The 16,893-nt window shown below is 48.8% G+C and overlaps 1 protein-coding gene across 26 annotated transcripts in view; it reads right to left on the bottom strand.

Moving 5' to 3' along the window:
- LOC100763521 (CUGBP Elav-like family member 4) overlaps positions 1 to 16,893 on the bottom strand; it is a 281,984-nt gene that overhangs the window by 151,526 nt on the left and 113,565 nt on the right. The window lies entirely within an intron of this gene.

Here is a 16,893-nt window from a genome sequence, read left to right as displayed (position 1 = left end):
ATGGTATCACCGGCTGCTTGGGTGGTGTTCTGAATAGCAGCTGCATCTTTCCCTTAGATCCTTGTTCTCCCATTAGAGACTCCCTTAACACTGCCCAGTTCCCATCTGACCCACTTTTCTGGTAATATGTACTCTTCCTCCCATGCTGTAGCCATCAGAGAAGACAGTCTGACATGTGTGTCTGAGAGTATGCAAATGTACCATGGTGTGTGCTCTGTATCTCTGCATGATTGCACATATCTTGTGTTTGCCAGTGAGTGTGTGTCATGTGTATACACGTGTGGTTGTGTGTGAATATCTATGAGTCTGGATGCTTGCCTGTGTATAACTAGGTCTTTTGCATATCTGCTCTCTCTCTCTCTCTCTCTCTCTCTCTCTCTCTCTCTCTCTCTCTCTCTCCCTCTCTCTCTCTGTGTGTGTGTGTGTGTGTGTGTATGTGTGTGTGTGTGTATGTGTGTGTTTTGGTGTATGCATCTGCTGCCAGGGGACTCAGACTTGCCATGCTGCAGTGTCACACCAGATAGGGATGGTTCAGACCGAAAAACTTTATCTGGAGCTATTGCCTCTGTGTTTGGTTATTTATTTATAATCCATTGTGCTCCAGAAATGATTGGAGAGGGAGATCTTGGTTCCTAGGCCTTCCTTGGCCATGGGCTAGGATTTTTTTCTGAAGCTTATTTCAGGAACCCAGCACAAATTCATCTCTTCTTTGGACTGACTTCTACTGAAGTCCTTACATGTGGGTCTCCTCTGCCCCTTACCCAAGTCAAGGACTTGCCTGTAGATTCAGCTTCCAGTTATCCATTTCTGCCCAGTAGCTTCCACTGGCCACACTATTTGTCTCAGTCCCTTTCTTCTTTATCATTAGCATCCAGTTTCAAGGCAGCTGTCACTACTCACATCCTTCAGGGTAGGGCTTGTACTCTGACATCAGCCACTGGTCTGAATTTGAGCTCCATTTGTGTGTAAGGTCCCCATGTCCAGTGCCTGTCCTCTACCCTTCCAGCTGAGCATGGTCTGGTAATCCATACACTCAGTGATGCAGGTAGAATTGAAGTTGCATAATAACCTAGGGCCCCCTGGAAACTTTTCATCTCATCGCAGAGACTGATTAAATAGCAACAAAAATAAATTATGTATACACAGGGCTGTAAAAGCACCCAGAGACCTGAGACTTGGGGTCTGAGCCTCATATAAATGCAAATACAGTAACAGCATTGCAGAAGGTCCCTACCCCCACACCACACATACCTGGCATGGAGATGCAAGGATGGGGTGGAGAAGGACAAAGCTTCAGCTTGCTGAAGCCTATATAAAACCTGAAGCCAGTAAACGGGGCCCTCTTGGAAACTGGCTGGCTCATGTCTATTTGAGGCTCAGTTCTCAAAGAACTGTGCAAACAGTGCATGCACCTGGCTTCTGCAGCCAGGCCATAAGAAAGACTGGTTCCCTGTGTTCACTGCAGTCATTGGCTTCTTATTCCCTCTATTCCTTCCTGGAAGATAAAGGAGTGGTCACCCAGGAGTTCTTTGGTTACTGTCTCCCAGGTTGAGCAAAAGTGCACACACCTTCCGGAAGTCCCAACTTCCGGAGGATAATGTCTGCTTCTTCTACTTATGCCATGGTGGAGGTTGGAACATGCACTGGCAGCTCTCATCTGGTCTGAAGATGGGGTCAAAGCTGTTTAGAGCTGTAGGTGTCTCTGGGTAAGGTTTCTTTCCCACTCCCTATTGCTAGTTTCTTCCCTCAATCCTAGTTCTAGAGAATTTGTCCCTAGGCTTAGCTACCTAAAGCCACTGAATCAGACAGGCTAGGTACCATTTTCATTGGGTGTCATGGGTGAGCTAGGAGGCAGTGGACCTGCTGATCTTCCTTCCATGATTTCCTTCTTGACCCCTTACTTATGATCAAATCCACTTCTTGGCATACAGTAGGTGGCTATTTAAAACTGGATGATGCAGATATAGGGCTTGGGATATAGTTCAGTGGTGGAATGCTTGCCTAGCATGTGTGAGGGGTGTAGTTCAGTGGTGGAAGGCTTGCCTAGCATGTTAGAGGGGCTTCATCCCCACCACCACAAAACCAAACTGACTGATCAAAGTCCAAGGCAGAGCAACTTCAGCAAACTACCACAACAAAGCTGAACCATGGTTAAGCACCCATGTGCCATGGGTGAAAGAGATTTGGCAGCATCAAAGAAAGGTCTCCCACCTTGAAAACTTGATTTTCCGTTGATTGAAGGAATGAGGGGCATGAAAGATGCCTGCAGTGGTATCTCTGACCCCTGGCTAGGGCCTGTACCATTCAATTACATCTGGTACTGTCTTTGGGTTCACTCCTGCTAGGTTCTCAACTAGTGGCTGAGAAGCAACCAGGAATGGTGGAACTGACTGTGAGGGGGTCCTAGAGCCTGCCATAACTGGCCCCATCTGTGGAGAGACCATCTGTGCAAGCATTTCACCAAGCGCCTGGGCCCAAAGTGGAGGAGCTGGGAATGGGGCGAGAAAGGGTTAATGTGCTCTTATTTGAAAGGCCAAATTGAAGAGAGAAGTGAACATATAAGGGTAATCAGGCCAGGGTATGCATTCTTCTGTAAGGAAGGGCAAGGAGGGCAGCATGCAGAGCAGGGAAAAGCATCGCAGGCTGAGGGACCTGGATAGAAACAACAAGCTGAAAAGCATGTTTGATGCATCACATGAAACACGTGAGTGAATCTGGATTATTGCCACTCATGTAGCTTGTTGAAAGTGTCCCCACAAAGAGCCTCCTCACATGTCCATCTTACATATGAGGCCAGAGTTGCAGGGGCAGTGGTCAGGGACTTCTCTGACCCCTGAATGACATCCTCAGGGCATCCACTGGAATCCACTTAGTGTCAGTCCCTCAGAGAGATGGGCTTTGCTGCACGGAGAACTTGCCTGGATTCATCTGTCTTATATTGCTTCCCGACTCCCCTCATCGAGGAAACCATCATGGGTCCACTCTGGCCTCCAGTGGTTTTATTAACTGTGCTACTCTCTCAGCCCCTTCAAGTTCTGTATTTATGTTCTTTGGGTTTGCTTCTGGTGAGAAGGGAGTTTGAGAGGGCTGCCAAGTTTCTTTCTAATGCTCATCTACTGGCTCAGCCTGGCTCACACAATGCAGGAATCTTACCACCATGCACGCATTTCTGACATAAGACTTGAATAGGTTGAATAAATTGGATGGATGGCTAGGGAATGTGCCAGTTCACTTCCTCCCTGGATGGTTCCCTCTCCCCACTGTCCAAGGAGTAGCAGTGCTGTGGGAAGGTAAAAGTGGGGAGGATGCTGGCAGAGTGAGCACCTGCATACGAAGGGGCCACTTTGGGCTGCCCAGTGCTAAAGGTAGCCCAGCAACAAGAACTAGGCATAGGAGCTTGCTATCTTGCCATCTGCTGCACTGCTCTTGGCCAATACAGTTCAAAAATGGATGTCTTCTCTTTATTCTTCCATTAGACGTTTGTGGAGTCCTTCCAACTGGACCAGACATTTCTTAGGAACAAGGATTCATCTCCTGCCCTCAGTATCCCTACCATGTCCAGCTCAGCACAGCACATACATCAGGCAAACCATACTATTATCAGAAGAAACATTTTTTGTTACAATATCTGCTTTTGGAAATGATCTGAAAATGTCAAGTTGTGGTAGTTATCTCTGTCTTGGGACACTTGGTAGTCACTGGCTACCACAGAATGAGAAGTCCAGTCAGTGGGGTGCTTTGTGGAAGGTGTGTGTAAGCAAAGATGGCATGGCCTTTTTGAAAGATGCATGGAAAAGATTCCTGCAGCCATTGTGAGAATGGACCTCTAAGACATTATATGTCTGTCTCTGGAGAATGTAAGAGAAGCTGAGGCAGAGATTGGAGGATGGTCCTCTGCATGAGTTTGGAAGTCTTTTTATGTACTATTTAATTTTTATGTGTGTGTAATGTGCATACATGCCTGTACACATGCAGGCTGGTGTGCTAGCTTGCATGTTATGTGTTGAGCCCAGAGGTCAACTTCAGGTGTCTTTTTTGATCACTCTCCACCTAAATTTTTTGGGACAGGGTCTAGTCACTAAACCTGAACCTTGTGGTTTTGGTTAGACTTGTTGGCCAGAAAGCTCTCAGGATCTGTCTGTTTCCACTTCCCCAGGACTGAGTTACAGGCATGTGCTGAGGGGCTGGCTTTTTATGTGATGTACAGGGATTCACACACAGTCAGTCCTCATGCTTACACAGCATGCACTGTACCCACCGAAGCAGAGTTTGGAAATCTTTTTTTTTTTTTTAAGATTTATTATTATCTGTATAGTGTTCTGCCTACATGTATATCTACACACCAGAAGAGGGCACCAGATCTCATTATAGACAGTTGTGAGTCACCACATGGTTGCTGGGAACTGAACTCAGGACCTATGGAAGAGCAGCCACTGCTCTTATCCTCTGAGCCATCCCTCCAGCCCAGAGTTTGGAAATCTTAAAAGAGACATCCAAAATTGTATACAGGATAAGACCAAGGCTCATAGGCCTGCAATTATAATTTATAGTTTTGTTGGGGATAAGATAAGATTCACACAGACTTGAAATACAAACAATACAAGTTAAATTAATAATGGGAGAGTTAAGTAAGAGTTCTCAATAAGAAGAGAAGTGATGACTCAAGGCCATACACAATTAGCTGTGCAATGAGGGGCACTAGCATTAGTCGTTGGGTTACCTTTGGAAGCAGGAAGAATTGTGGCAGGTTGCAGGATTCATGGAGAGCCTTGAGGCTAGTTTCTAGCATCTGCAATCTATTAACTGTCATGTGACCATTGGGACATTTCTGTAAGGACCATGGGACAGAACCTAATGAGGGTGTGGAAACCCAGCTCATCCTGGGAGTGGAGTGCATCCCTGTGCCAAGTACCTATGTGGAGGACACCCTATGTACTCCTGTCTCTAAAGGTAGGAGCTCCATTGTGGTTCTCTGTGTACTACCCTCCTCCATTGTGAGTGACAGCAAGATGTATTTTGGAGGCATAAGTGGGACTTGAGGTCACCCTGCTACTCCCTTCTCTGTGTGTTGAACAAGGAGCAGAACCCTAAGTCAAGGCCTTTTAGCAAGACTCAGAATTGTCCCCATTAGTGGTGACTTTAGTAGGTCAGTGGATGCCAGAAGGCCACAGCTGCTATGAGGGATCATCTACCCTCTAATGCAGGGGAGGGGAGAGACTAAGCCTTCTCCCCTGGTTTTCCAGTGCTTTGCTTTCCTACAGCACTAAAATCACTGTCAGGTACCTGCTACATCTCCCTAGCAAATCTCAGGTCAGAAAATTAGCACAACTGTTCTTGTTACAGGGGAGATTTGAGTCTTTTGACCACCTCCTACCAAACCCTGGAGGCCAAAGGAGAGGCATTGCAAGGATGGGAGTGTCTGTGTGTGCCTGGGATGCACTGTAGGTCTGCACTTCTTGGTGACTGGGAACCATGCTGATCTCTTTACACTCCTGCTCTGAGGACCCAGCATCCAGGCTCAGCTGAGAGGCTAGGATTCTATTAAAGGAAAGTTCTGATGGGTGACCAACTGTTGGCCCCATAGCTGGTGTCTGTGCATGTGTGTGTGTGTGTGTGTGTGTGTGTGTGTGTGTGTGTGTGTGTGTGTGTGTTGTCATTGCCTTGCTGCCTCTGGTTCTGTGGGTCTGCATGGAGCCTGCCCCTTCTGGGTACTTCCACCTCTATTCTGGTTTCTTTCTTCCCCTGGCCACCACATTTCTCCCTCTTGCTCAGGACATTCTGACCCCCAGGGTTTTCTTTGCAGAGCTGACTGAAACAACTGCCTGGTTTTGAACTTAACAAAGGTCCAGGCCCTCTTTGGCACAGGATCTCAGCAATACCCATTTTCCTGGGTTCCTCAACGAGTCCTCACTCAGGTGCCTTTAGTCTGTTCCACCTTATGTAGGAAGCCATGGGCTCTTGGTGACTCAGCCTTGGTAGATTCCTGGCCTTTGGCAAGAGCTGAGCTGGAAGGACCTCAGCCCCCAGGAACAGAACCCCCTGCAAACCTGGAGAGAGCCTGTGTGTGGAGTGGAAGGAGGGAATCCAGGGGGGATGAAGAGCTGCAGAGCCAGAGCAATGCCCAGCACAGACCTCTCTTTGCCTCCCTACTCACCGCCTTCATGGCCGGGGGCAGTAGCAGTGACTTCATAGCTTTGTTGCTGTAGCTGCTGGGCTGAAAATAGTCCTCTTAGGCAGCCTGGCTCAGGTTGTGAAAAGCTGGCTTCCAGAGAGCAGCATGAATCAGCCAGAGAAAAACATTAACCACAGCCCAGTGCTGGCTGAGGAATAGAACACAGGGGGTGGTGGGTGGGGGACAAGGCAACACAAATCCCAGAGCTTCTCAATGCTGTAGTCTTTAAGATACAACTGTGGACTCACCAGAGCCGGCCACAGAAGTCTCACACACTTCACCATTAGACCTCCAAGCACAGCTTTTCTGCTGGGAAAGCTGCCCATCTCTGGAGCTGTTAGAAGCACTTCATACAGCAGTGGACCATGACACAGTTGATATCTCCCTCACTTTACAGATGTGCAAACTGAGGCTCTGATAAATCTGTTCAGCTGCCAAAAGCCACACACAGGAAAAAAATAATCCCCACCTCTGCTCAGTACCATTTAGCTGGCATCTTTGGCACCTTCTCTTAGCTCCATTTGCTTGATGGGACTACATGCCCCCACATTTCCAAGAGATAGCTCTGACTACCAAAGGACTCTCGTGATGCCTGTTTTGTGGCAGAGAGGCCAGGCAACATAGAAAACCAACTGTGTTCCCGAGGCAGTTGCAACGGCACAACTGTAATCCTAGCACTTGGGAGTTACAGGCAGGACTGCAGTAAGTCAGTCCTAGGCTAGTCTAGTAAGATCCTGAATCAAAACACCAAAGGTATGGGGGCTGGAGAGATGGCTCAGCAGTTAAGAGCACTAGTTGCTCTTCCAGAGGACCTGGGTTCAATTCCCTGTACTCACATGGTAGCTCACAACAGTTTGTAATTCCAGTTCCTGAGGATGTGACACCTTCACACCAATGCACATAAAATAAAGTTAAAATAAATTATTTTAAAAAACACCAAAGGTATGTGTGGGGGGAATAAAAGGAGGAGGAAGAAGAAGACAGCAGCTCTCTGGGAATGGACAGAAAGGAACTCTCCCTATCCCTGTGCTGGAGGGAACTCTGAGGCTGAGGGCAATATTGCTCCACCCCACCTCTGCTCATAGGCCTGTCTTCTAAAATCCAGCAGCCAAGGGGTGGGTCATCCCAGCATGATTCCCAACCATTCCCACCCTAAGGTATATCAGAGAGTTAAGTCTCTCTCAAGCCTCCTTAGTACAATGCAAATCAATTATTATTTAAATCTGAATAGAATAGTAATTCATTGTCTTAATAGTCTTGACTAATGCTTATGTTGGGGAGCACAGGATGTAAATGCTCCTACTTGTTGCCCACTCCGCCCATCCAGACATGGTCCTGCTGAGCTGCCAGTGAGGTGGGCACATGCAAAGAGGGACACAGGGCTCCAGGCTGCAGGGATGAAGTCTCCACTTTCTGCCCCTCCTTGCCCCACCTCCTATCCAAGGAATAAAGGAGAGGTGAGAAAGCAGGAAACAGCAGCAAGTTTTTCAGCTGGAGGCTGCAGAGAGACCTCTCCCCTCTGCTCTCAGGGAGTAGGGAGGGTGCAAGGCAAGTGCACTCTGCCTAGCCTCCCACTTTTGTGGAGCACAGGTGATCTGAGTCTGGAGGACTCTCAGCATCTCGGTGGACCCATCTTGGAAGGATGTCTGCACCCAAAGAGCCAGAATCTTTTCCATGGTTCTGCAGTCTTCTAACTCCTCACTCCCACTCACTTATGTCCCAAGAACCAAGGGAAGGTATCAGATGGCTCTGCTTGGGGATGAATACTGACTGCCTCACTTGAAAGCAGTCCCTGAGGAGGACACTGGTGGGGGTAGTGGGGGGCAGGTCAAAGGACTTGTCTTTGCTTCCTGTCTTGCACAGGGTTGTTTCCTCCACCTCTTGGTCTATAGAGATGGTGATGAAGATAGAGGGAGCCTTACTGAGAAGATCATAGTCCCAGTGCAAGAACTGGCTTTTCTGGCAAATCACTTCTGCGTGGACTGAGGTTTGCCCTCCTCCAGTAAACACGTCCATGTACCAAGTCCAGTTTGATGCCAATGAGATATAAGACCTTTTGGAGGTAAGTAGGAGCTGATCAGGTCACGAGGGTGGGGCCTTCACAGTGTGGTTAGTGTCCTTAGAAGATGAAAAAATGAGAGCTCTCTCTTTGCTACAAGGACACAGCCAGAAGGTGGCTGTCTATAAGCTAGGAATAGAACCCTCACCAGACACAGAATCTGCCAGTGTCTTGATCTTGAACTTTTAACTCCTAGAACTATGAGAAATAAGTCTTCAGGTGAAGCCAGTCTGTGGGATCTGGGGATGGCTGCCTCGTTTGCAGATGGAAGGACATGCCTAGTAGGTTGAATAATTGACTCTGGGGACAGAGCACATTGCTGTCCCCAAGTTAAATGATGTAACTGAGGTTCCAGGTGTCACTGCTACCCCTGACATAGACTGAGCGCTCATAGTGGGGAGCTTGGCAAGGCAAGGTACAGATACAGAGAAGATGAGGACAGTCTCTTGGGCCTGAGATGCAAACAAAAGAGAGGGCATTTCTTTGTATAGTGAATACACTTTACACAGGTGCCCTGACAGACAAGGAAACCGAGGCCCACGGGGCTGGTGGTAGGAGGGGCAGGCACCCTAATTCTTAATGCCATCCTACCTCCCCCGACCATGCACATAGCTTCCTTGGCTGCATCAGAACCTGGGAACAGTTGGTTCAGGGCCATATTTACCCTGGTGCTTCTCGGGTTGAGAGAGGAGCTGGAGCCCTTGGCAGGGAAGGTGCTGAATCCAGCCAGGAAAAATATATGGGACACATCGTGTGGCTGTAGTTTCTTCACACCATCCAGTCATACAGCTGGCAATTAATTTCCCCTATAAATGAAACACCTTACATATCACTTCATCTGGAGAGCCTGAATTGACAGCAGCGGGTGTAATTTATACATACTTTTTACCCATCTGTTAGCATTCAGGCTTCAGGCTGCGTGTGTGTGTGTGTGGTGTGTGTGTGTGTGTGTGTGTGTGTGTGTGTGTGTGTGTTCCCTTCAATTCTCTCCCCAAATTGAAAGGATTAGGTTAGGATTAGGTGAGTATTTTAACCAGATATTCAGAAAGATGGATGGTGTTGTTTCCAGACGGCTAATGCCCAGGGGAGCCCCTCTGACAATGGTGGCCAGGTGGGGCTCAGTGATCTGGGAAATTGCCTCCACCTGAGAGCCTCGGTCCCAAAGCCTGGATGTTGGAGCTGCAGAGGGCCTCAGAGACAGCCAGCCTACCTTTTCATCTTTGCAGATGAGGAAACTGAGGCTCAGGGAAGCTGACCTGCTGGGTGAAGGCAAAACACAGGGGGACCTGGGTCTGGCTACAGGGAGAGCTGCGGCAGTGGTAGCTCCATTTCACCTTGAATTTGGCAGCGAAGTTGCAATGGTGTCTGGTTGCACTGGCTGGCTAGGGCACAGTTTTTCCTGCCCCCTCAGACTCCATGGAAATTGGGTTTCTGTATACTGAAAGCAGAACCAAGATATGGCAAGTTTTGGAGATCTTTTTTTCTGGTGTGTGCATCTGAGTTCATGTATGTGCTTGTAATAACTGGTATCCCATGAGTCCTGGGGCTGGTGGTATTAACCCTTTTCTCTAGCTGCTTGTCCTTGTTTTTTCTTGGTACTATGTTCTATCTTCTCCCAAAGAGTCTCCTGTTTAGGTTCTGCTAAGAACTTGGGGACAAGGACCATACTGGACTCCTCAGAGACTTCCAACCAGGACTTAGTCTTTTTTTCTCTGGGAAGCTGCTGTGGGAGACTGGGTTCAGTCAATATGGCCAGACAGCAGTATGTCCTTTATGGCCTAGGCTAAAGGAGAAGTGTGTGATTGTCACTACAAATCTCTGGAGAAATATTTATTCCCAGGATCCCTGCACCTTGAGTCTATGGGGGCCCAGTCATTTGTACACTCCTTCAGTGGCCCTGTATTGAAAGCCTACTAAACATACTCCCTTGCTCTAGGCTCCCAGAGCATCCAGAGGAATGCTGCAAGGTCCTATCCAGGAAGGTCACACAGGTCCCCATGTCTTCTGCCACTCAAGGTCACAACAAGGTACAGATATCTTAGTGCTGCCTTCTTCACTACCTCCTTGCCTAGGCTGGGCCCAAGAGCTATTAGCAGCATTGACTCTGTCTGGTTAGAACCAGTAAAACAGTTGTGTATTAATGAAGGGACCTTGGAAGACGTGGCCATTAAATGTTATATCAGACCCAAGGTGTCCTGTACATGCTCCCTGTGGAGTGTTCCAAGCAGACTTACCTGGGGGGGCTTGGTGAAGGGGAACGTGTTGCAAATAACAACCAGGTGGGGAGGAGGGGATGCCGGGCTGCACTCTCCCCCTGGAGAACCAAGGAGGAAGGACAGGCATGTCCTTGCCTCTGTTCAGCCCACTGGGCCTTTCAGGCTATGGCTGCATGCCCAGTTTGTGCTGGGCCCAGAGGGGCAGTATCCAAGCTCACCTCCCCATCCCGTGATGGCTCTGATTTCACTTTTACTGTCTGAGGAGCATTTCCTCCTTTGCAGACCAGATGTCCCCAGTTTTAGCTCCAGAAATGTAGTCACAGAATAATGGAAGTCACAGAGGAAAAGCTGTTTCCCCTTCCACTGAGGAGGTGAGACCCGCAGGGAATAATTAGCGAATGGTACCGGCTCAATTTAAAATACAACCAACTGCATCCTATGGGGCAGGTGATTACTTCAATGAGTGGCTGGAGGGAGAGAAGCAAAAGCCGCTGAAGTCATCAACCTAGCTAACTGCCCAGCCATCTAGTGCTGTTCTCTCACCTGCCCAACATGCCTAACCTGCCACCCACCTGTTTATCCTCCAGAGACCTCCCACCACCGGTGCACTGTCTGGGCCAGTGGTTCTCTACTGCAAGTGGTGACCAGAGTTCTCCCCTGATCTCCAGGGCTTAAAATAACCCAGAGATGATTTATAAAACAATATAAGAAATCAAAATTCTAGACAGGGTTGTCTTGTCAGTGTCTCAATATCGCTTCTTCCAAGCTGTGTCTTCCACTGTGGGTGGCTAAACCTTTCGGCTATGGGTTTTTTTCTGACTGTCTCCCCACAGTGATTTTACTTCTGAATAGTAGATATGGCAGCCTGGAGGGTGGGACAGGTCCTGGCAGAAGCAGGATGCAGGGATCCAGGCAGGTCCTGCTGGCACTCCTGCTGCTCAGAGCTGGTTCCTCTGTGCCTCCTAGACTGCAATAACTCAGGAAAAGCACAACAACAAACAAACAGGGCGGTAGAACAGGCTGGAGAGCTGGCCTGTGGGGGCTGTAAGTGCATTAATGGCTGGGCTGGTTGCAGGGAGACCGCAGACAGATGCCGGCTGTATTTGTGTTTTCCAATGTTAAGGTCTCAGAACCAGAAGGAACAAACCAGGAGATTCAAAAAGAGGAGGCTAATTGTTCGAATGGGAAGATATTAGTTACAGTAATAGGGCAATTAGGGCAAAGAGGGGGTAGAGAGCCCTGGTGGTTTGGCCAGGGCAGTCCAGTCCAGCTAGAGATGACCTCTCAACCACGGGTCATTATTCTGAGTCTGGGTGTCTCACTTGTGGTTGCCCATCTCACAAGGTTACCCTCCTTGGGTCAAGGCGCATGTGAACTAGCAGAGGACATCTAGTCACTGTGGCTCTGGGAGTGATACCACACCACATCCCCATCCACTGCTGGAAGCAGTGTGTTCTTGGAGGCCCAGTTCAGCTCCTCTCCTGGACTGCGTTGGGCTTCCTGATGACTGGGTGGTCATAGCTCATAGGGCTTTCTCCTCCCTTTGAACCCTCCTGGGTCTCCAGCCTGAGCTACAAAGACCCTGATGTCCCTCTCCATTTATAGCATCACTTTTTCTGGCTCCCTGCTGGTGCCTGTCACAGAGTTAGACATGCCACTGGGCTCAGCTAGATGTATGAACATGGAGTGAATTACACAGGGGGCTTTGGGAGAGTGTAGAGAGTCAGGCGAGGTAAAAATCAAAGGGAAAAACAAAACAAAGCAACCTAACAGGGCTCTGTGTAGCCCCTGTCTTGTCCAGCAGCTATCTTCCTGCTACCTGGATCTTGCCATAAAGAGAGCTAAGAATCCACACTCAACATGTAACAAAGTCTTAGATCTCAGATCGATTCTGAGCCATTTGAGAATACTTAAAAACCGTAGATAGTAGGGGAAAAAAATCTGCCCTTTGAAGTAGAAAATGGTCCATTTGCAAATTAATATCTGGGTGGGCCTGAGACCCTCTCAGAAAGGGGAAGGCATGGCTGGTATCGATACCCCAGGAAGCAGAGAGGATGGGTAATCTTCACCAGAAAGCCCAAAGGGGTGGCACCCTGGAAACATGGTAAGCCCCAAGCAGGCAGCTTTCAGCTGACAGTGTCCAAGTTCAAGACTCCATGCCTCGCTATACTGTTTTCTGAACCTTCTTCAAGATAGCTAGTGAGGGTCTGGGAATATAGCTCAGTTAGAAGAGTGATTGCCTAGCTTCCCAGCATACACAAAATGTAGGTTCAATCCCATTAGGAATGGTGGCACAATCCTGATATCTCTGGACTCAGTGGGTAGAAGCAGGAAGACCCAAAGTTTGATGTCATCCTCAACTATGCACTGAGTTCAAGGCCAGCCTGAGATACACAAGAGCTATTTTTTTTTAAACGTGCCTGGCTAGTCCTGGATTGCTAAACTAAGCTCCCAGCCTCCTGCATGGGAATGAACAAAATACTCTAGGGAGGCAGTTTGGAGTCACAGAATTCTCCAAAGAGGCCCTGGACAAGGCTTCCTAATTCCCTTCCTGTTAAACTCATCTGCCTCTCTCCCACTCAGCCTTTGGCCTGACTGAGCTCAACACCCCTCCCCCACTCTTGCTGATGCCCTTATTTCTCACTTCCCTCTGCTTTCAACCTGTTTGCAGTGGGCAACAGTTAATATTCTGAGTGGTCAAAGCACTAAGAATAACTAATGGTTGAACAAATGCTTGGCCCTCAACAAGACACTTATCTTTCTCCCTCAAGACCCAGGGAACATTGGGAAAGGGGACAGAAAGGATGGAAGAGCTGGAGGGATGCTTAGGAAACACTGTCTACTCGATTGGACACAGCTGATGTAACTATGGTCACATAGTAGTTGTGGCTAGCTGCAGAAGACCCACCTGCATATGTGCAAATACACACACACACACACACACACACACACACACACACACACACACACAGAGAGAGAGACACACACACACAGACACAAACAAACACACACACAGAGACACACACACACACACAAACACAGACAAACACACACATTCACAAGCACAAACACATACACACAATCACACACACACACACACACACACACACACACACACACACACACACACACACACCATGAGAGTGTTAGTGGGACTAGTTAGGGAAAAGGATATCTGCAGGAATGGGAAGGAGTAAAAGTAATGGGGATCTGAATATCTTTTACCAATAGAAGCTCCAAGCTGTTATTGTAACAGTAGATATGAGAGCCAGGTTCTGGGAAGGGTTCCCCGGCTGTTCCTTGGGCTGGCCCTGACCTTATGCTGACTGGGAAGGGTCCTCTGGCTGCCCCTTGGGCTGGCACTGACCTTATGCTGACTGGGAAGGGTCCCCTGACTGCCTACCAGGCTGGCCCTGACCTTATGCTGACAGAGATGAGTCCCCTGGCTATCCCCCAGGCTGGCCCTGACCTCATGTTGACTGGGATCTCCTGACCATCCCCCCACACTGGCCCTGACCTCATGCTGACTGTAGAGGGTCTCCTGACTGTCCCCCCAGGCTGGCCCTAACCTCATGCTGATTAGCACATTTCCTTGGCATAGAAGCTCTCTGTTGGTGTGAAAATGACCCCTCTAGACTTGTGTTGAAATTCTGTGGGTATATGCTGAAATATGTCACCAAAAAAGGCAGCAACCATAGTTGAAACAAGTCAGAGCTAGGGACAGTGTAATGATGAGTGGGCAAGTGATCAGCTTATGAGACAGTAATCCATGAGTGGTTGGAGAGTGGCTTGTGACCCCAGCACTTGGAAAGCTGAGGAAGGAGGATTGCTGAGACTTCAAAGCCAACCTGGGTTTTACACAGTGAGTCATCACCTAGGTAGGGGTGTAGCAAGGCCCTGTCTCAACAGCCTCCCTTCCCAAGAGCTGGTAAGGTAGCCAGGAGAGTAAACTCTTTGCTATCCAAGCATGAGGAGCTGAGTTTGAATTCCAAGAACCCATATGAAAAATCTGGGCATGGTAACCTGTGCTTTACTACTAGTTCTTAGGAGGTGAAGACAAGTGGATCCATGGGACTCACTGCCAACTGGCCTAGCCTACTCCAAGCCACCTCCAAGCTAATGAGGCTCTGTTGCAAAAAAGAAGGAAGATGGTGCTTGAGTAACAATAGGCCAGGTTGGTCTGGCCTCAGGGGCACACGTGAACATGCACCCATGGACCTATTTATCTACACACACACACACACACACACACACACACACACACACACACACACACACACACACACGAAAGGAAGGAAGAAAAGAAGGAAGGAAGGAAGGAAGGAAGGAAGAAGGAAGGAAGGAAGGAAGGAAGGAAGGAAGGAAGGAAGGAAGGAAGAAAAAGCTAGGCCAGAATCTGTTCCCTCCCAGACACTATTGTGTGTGAGAGTTGGCTTTATCCCCCTGGCCACACTCCCTGCCCACAAGCCTGTATGCATTCCTGTGTGGGTGAAGTAGTTCTCACAGATGTGTTTCTTCTTGGAGTACAGCTTCAAAGACACAAGCCTTAGACAGGTCTAGAAACACTGTAAATAGCTGGTTAGGAGCTTGTCTGGAAGTTTTTATGAACTTCTCAAGAGGCAGCTACAGGAGGAGACAGAGGGCATCCTCCGTGACTCCTGTGGGCCACTGGGCTTGGTTTATGGTGAGGTCACTTATGAATATTAAAATCTTTGCTCCAGGCTTCAATGATTCCCACTGCTTTGCTCTGCCCAAAAGCTGAGGTTATAGCTGTAATAAACACAGCTGCCCTTCTCTGGAAGAAACTCTCTCTCTCTTTCTTTCTCTCTCTCACACACACTCACCCACACTCTCTCTCCTCTCTCTCTCTCCTCTCTCTCTCTCTCTCTCTCTCTCTCTCTCTCTCTCACACACACACACACACACACACACACACACACACACACACACACACAGATGAAGCAATGGTGTGGAGGAAGGAAAATACGTCAGGCTGATAGTAACAAAAGCCATTTCTGAATTTCTGGCTCTATTGTCACAGCATGTGTGGCCCCAGGCTCAGGACAGGCTATCCCTACAGAGCATCTATTCCCATCTGTCTTCCTTCTGCCTTCCCTGAGTGAGGTCCCCAGAGATACTAGATAAATCCCCCAAAGCAGCCCAGTTTGATTCTGGAAAGGAGAGCAGCTTCCAGGAGAGGGCGCTGTTGGAGCATGCAGCATGTGTGGTGAGGGCTCGGGTTTGCAGCCTGTGGAGGGTGACACAGCCAGCCTTGGAGTGCAGGCACTGGCCATGCTGCCTGCAGCAGGAGGAAGTGAGTGGCAGCCTGTGATGGTAATTTTGGTGCACACGTTGAAAATGCAGGGGCATCTTGGGAACCTGCCTTTTAGCCAGTCTTAGGTGACCTGATACAAGCAGGTGAAAGGTAGACAGGCAGACCTGGTGTCTCCCTCTTTGTCACTTTCAATGAGAGTGGGAGCCGATTCTGTTGGGTGGTGGGAACTGGTACTCCCACCACAGTGAGCACAGTGGGTAATGGGGGCTCACTTGTTCTTGCCCCCTGCGCCCCAGGCAGGGGAACAAAAGTAGGCATGAGGGTTTTTTTGCAAGGTTTCAGAGGCTGCCAGGAGAGGCAGTTTGTGGCCTTTTTTAGTGTTTGTAACTCAGGGGTTATCACCTCTTGGGGCAGTGCTACTTCGAGACAGCCTGGGCTGAGTGACAAGGACACAATGATTAAGATGATTAAGCAAAGGGGAGATTTGGGAGAAAAGGGACTGAGCAGAGCCAGGTGTCAGTTAGGGAGATGGAGGCAGAGGGACTGGGAGGAGGCAGGCACAAGGCTAAAACCCTAGGAAGATCCAGCTCCCATTTTCTACTGCTTGCTGTGCGGTGGTGAAGACCCAAATCTGGATCTCCAGCTAAAAGCTAAAGGCTGGCATGTTGGTTTGTGTCTGGAACCCCAGACCCAGGGGCAATGGAGGGAGATAAGAGGATCCCGAGTAGATCAGTGGCCAGCCAGTCTATTTGAAACAAAGAGCTCACAGGCGCATGAGAGATTCTGTCTCAAATAGGTGGAAAGCAACCCAGGAAGAGAGATGAAGTTGATCTCCGCTCTCCACACATGCATAGGAGTGAGTGTACATACATATACCAATACAGACAGACAGACAGACACTCATGCACACCTGAGACAGAGAGAGGGAGAGAGAGAGACAGAGACAGAGAGACATAGAGACAGAGATAGAGGGGGAGGTGTCAGAGAATTCATTTTGTGTTTCCCTCAGAGCTTCTCCTGAGGAGTTGAAAGAGGAAAGAGCCCAGAGGAGGCTGAAACAGACTGTGGCAGAGGGATGCCCGTTGGTTGGCTTGTACTTGTCTTTCGGTCTTTCTATCCCTGTGTCCTCCTCCTCCTCCTCCTCCTCCTCCTCCTCCTCCTCCTCCCATTA

The sequence above is a fragment of the Cricetulus griseus genome, chromosome 2 (assembly GCF_003668045.3).
Source record: "Cricetulus griseus strain 17A/GY chromosome 2, alternate assembly CriGri-PICRH-1.0, whole genome shotgun sequence".
NCBI lineage: Eukaryota > Metazoa > Chordata > Mammalia > Rodentia > Cricetidae > Cricetulus > Cricetulus griseus.
The sequence above is the reverse complement of the archived record's forward strand: the minus strand, read 5'-3'. Positions and strand labels throughout refer to the sequence as shown.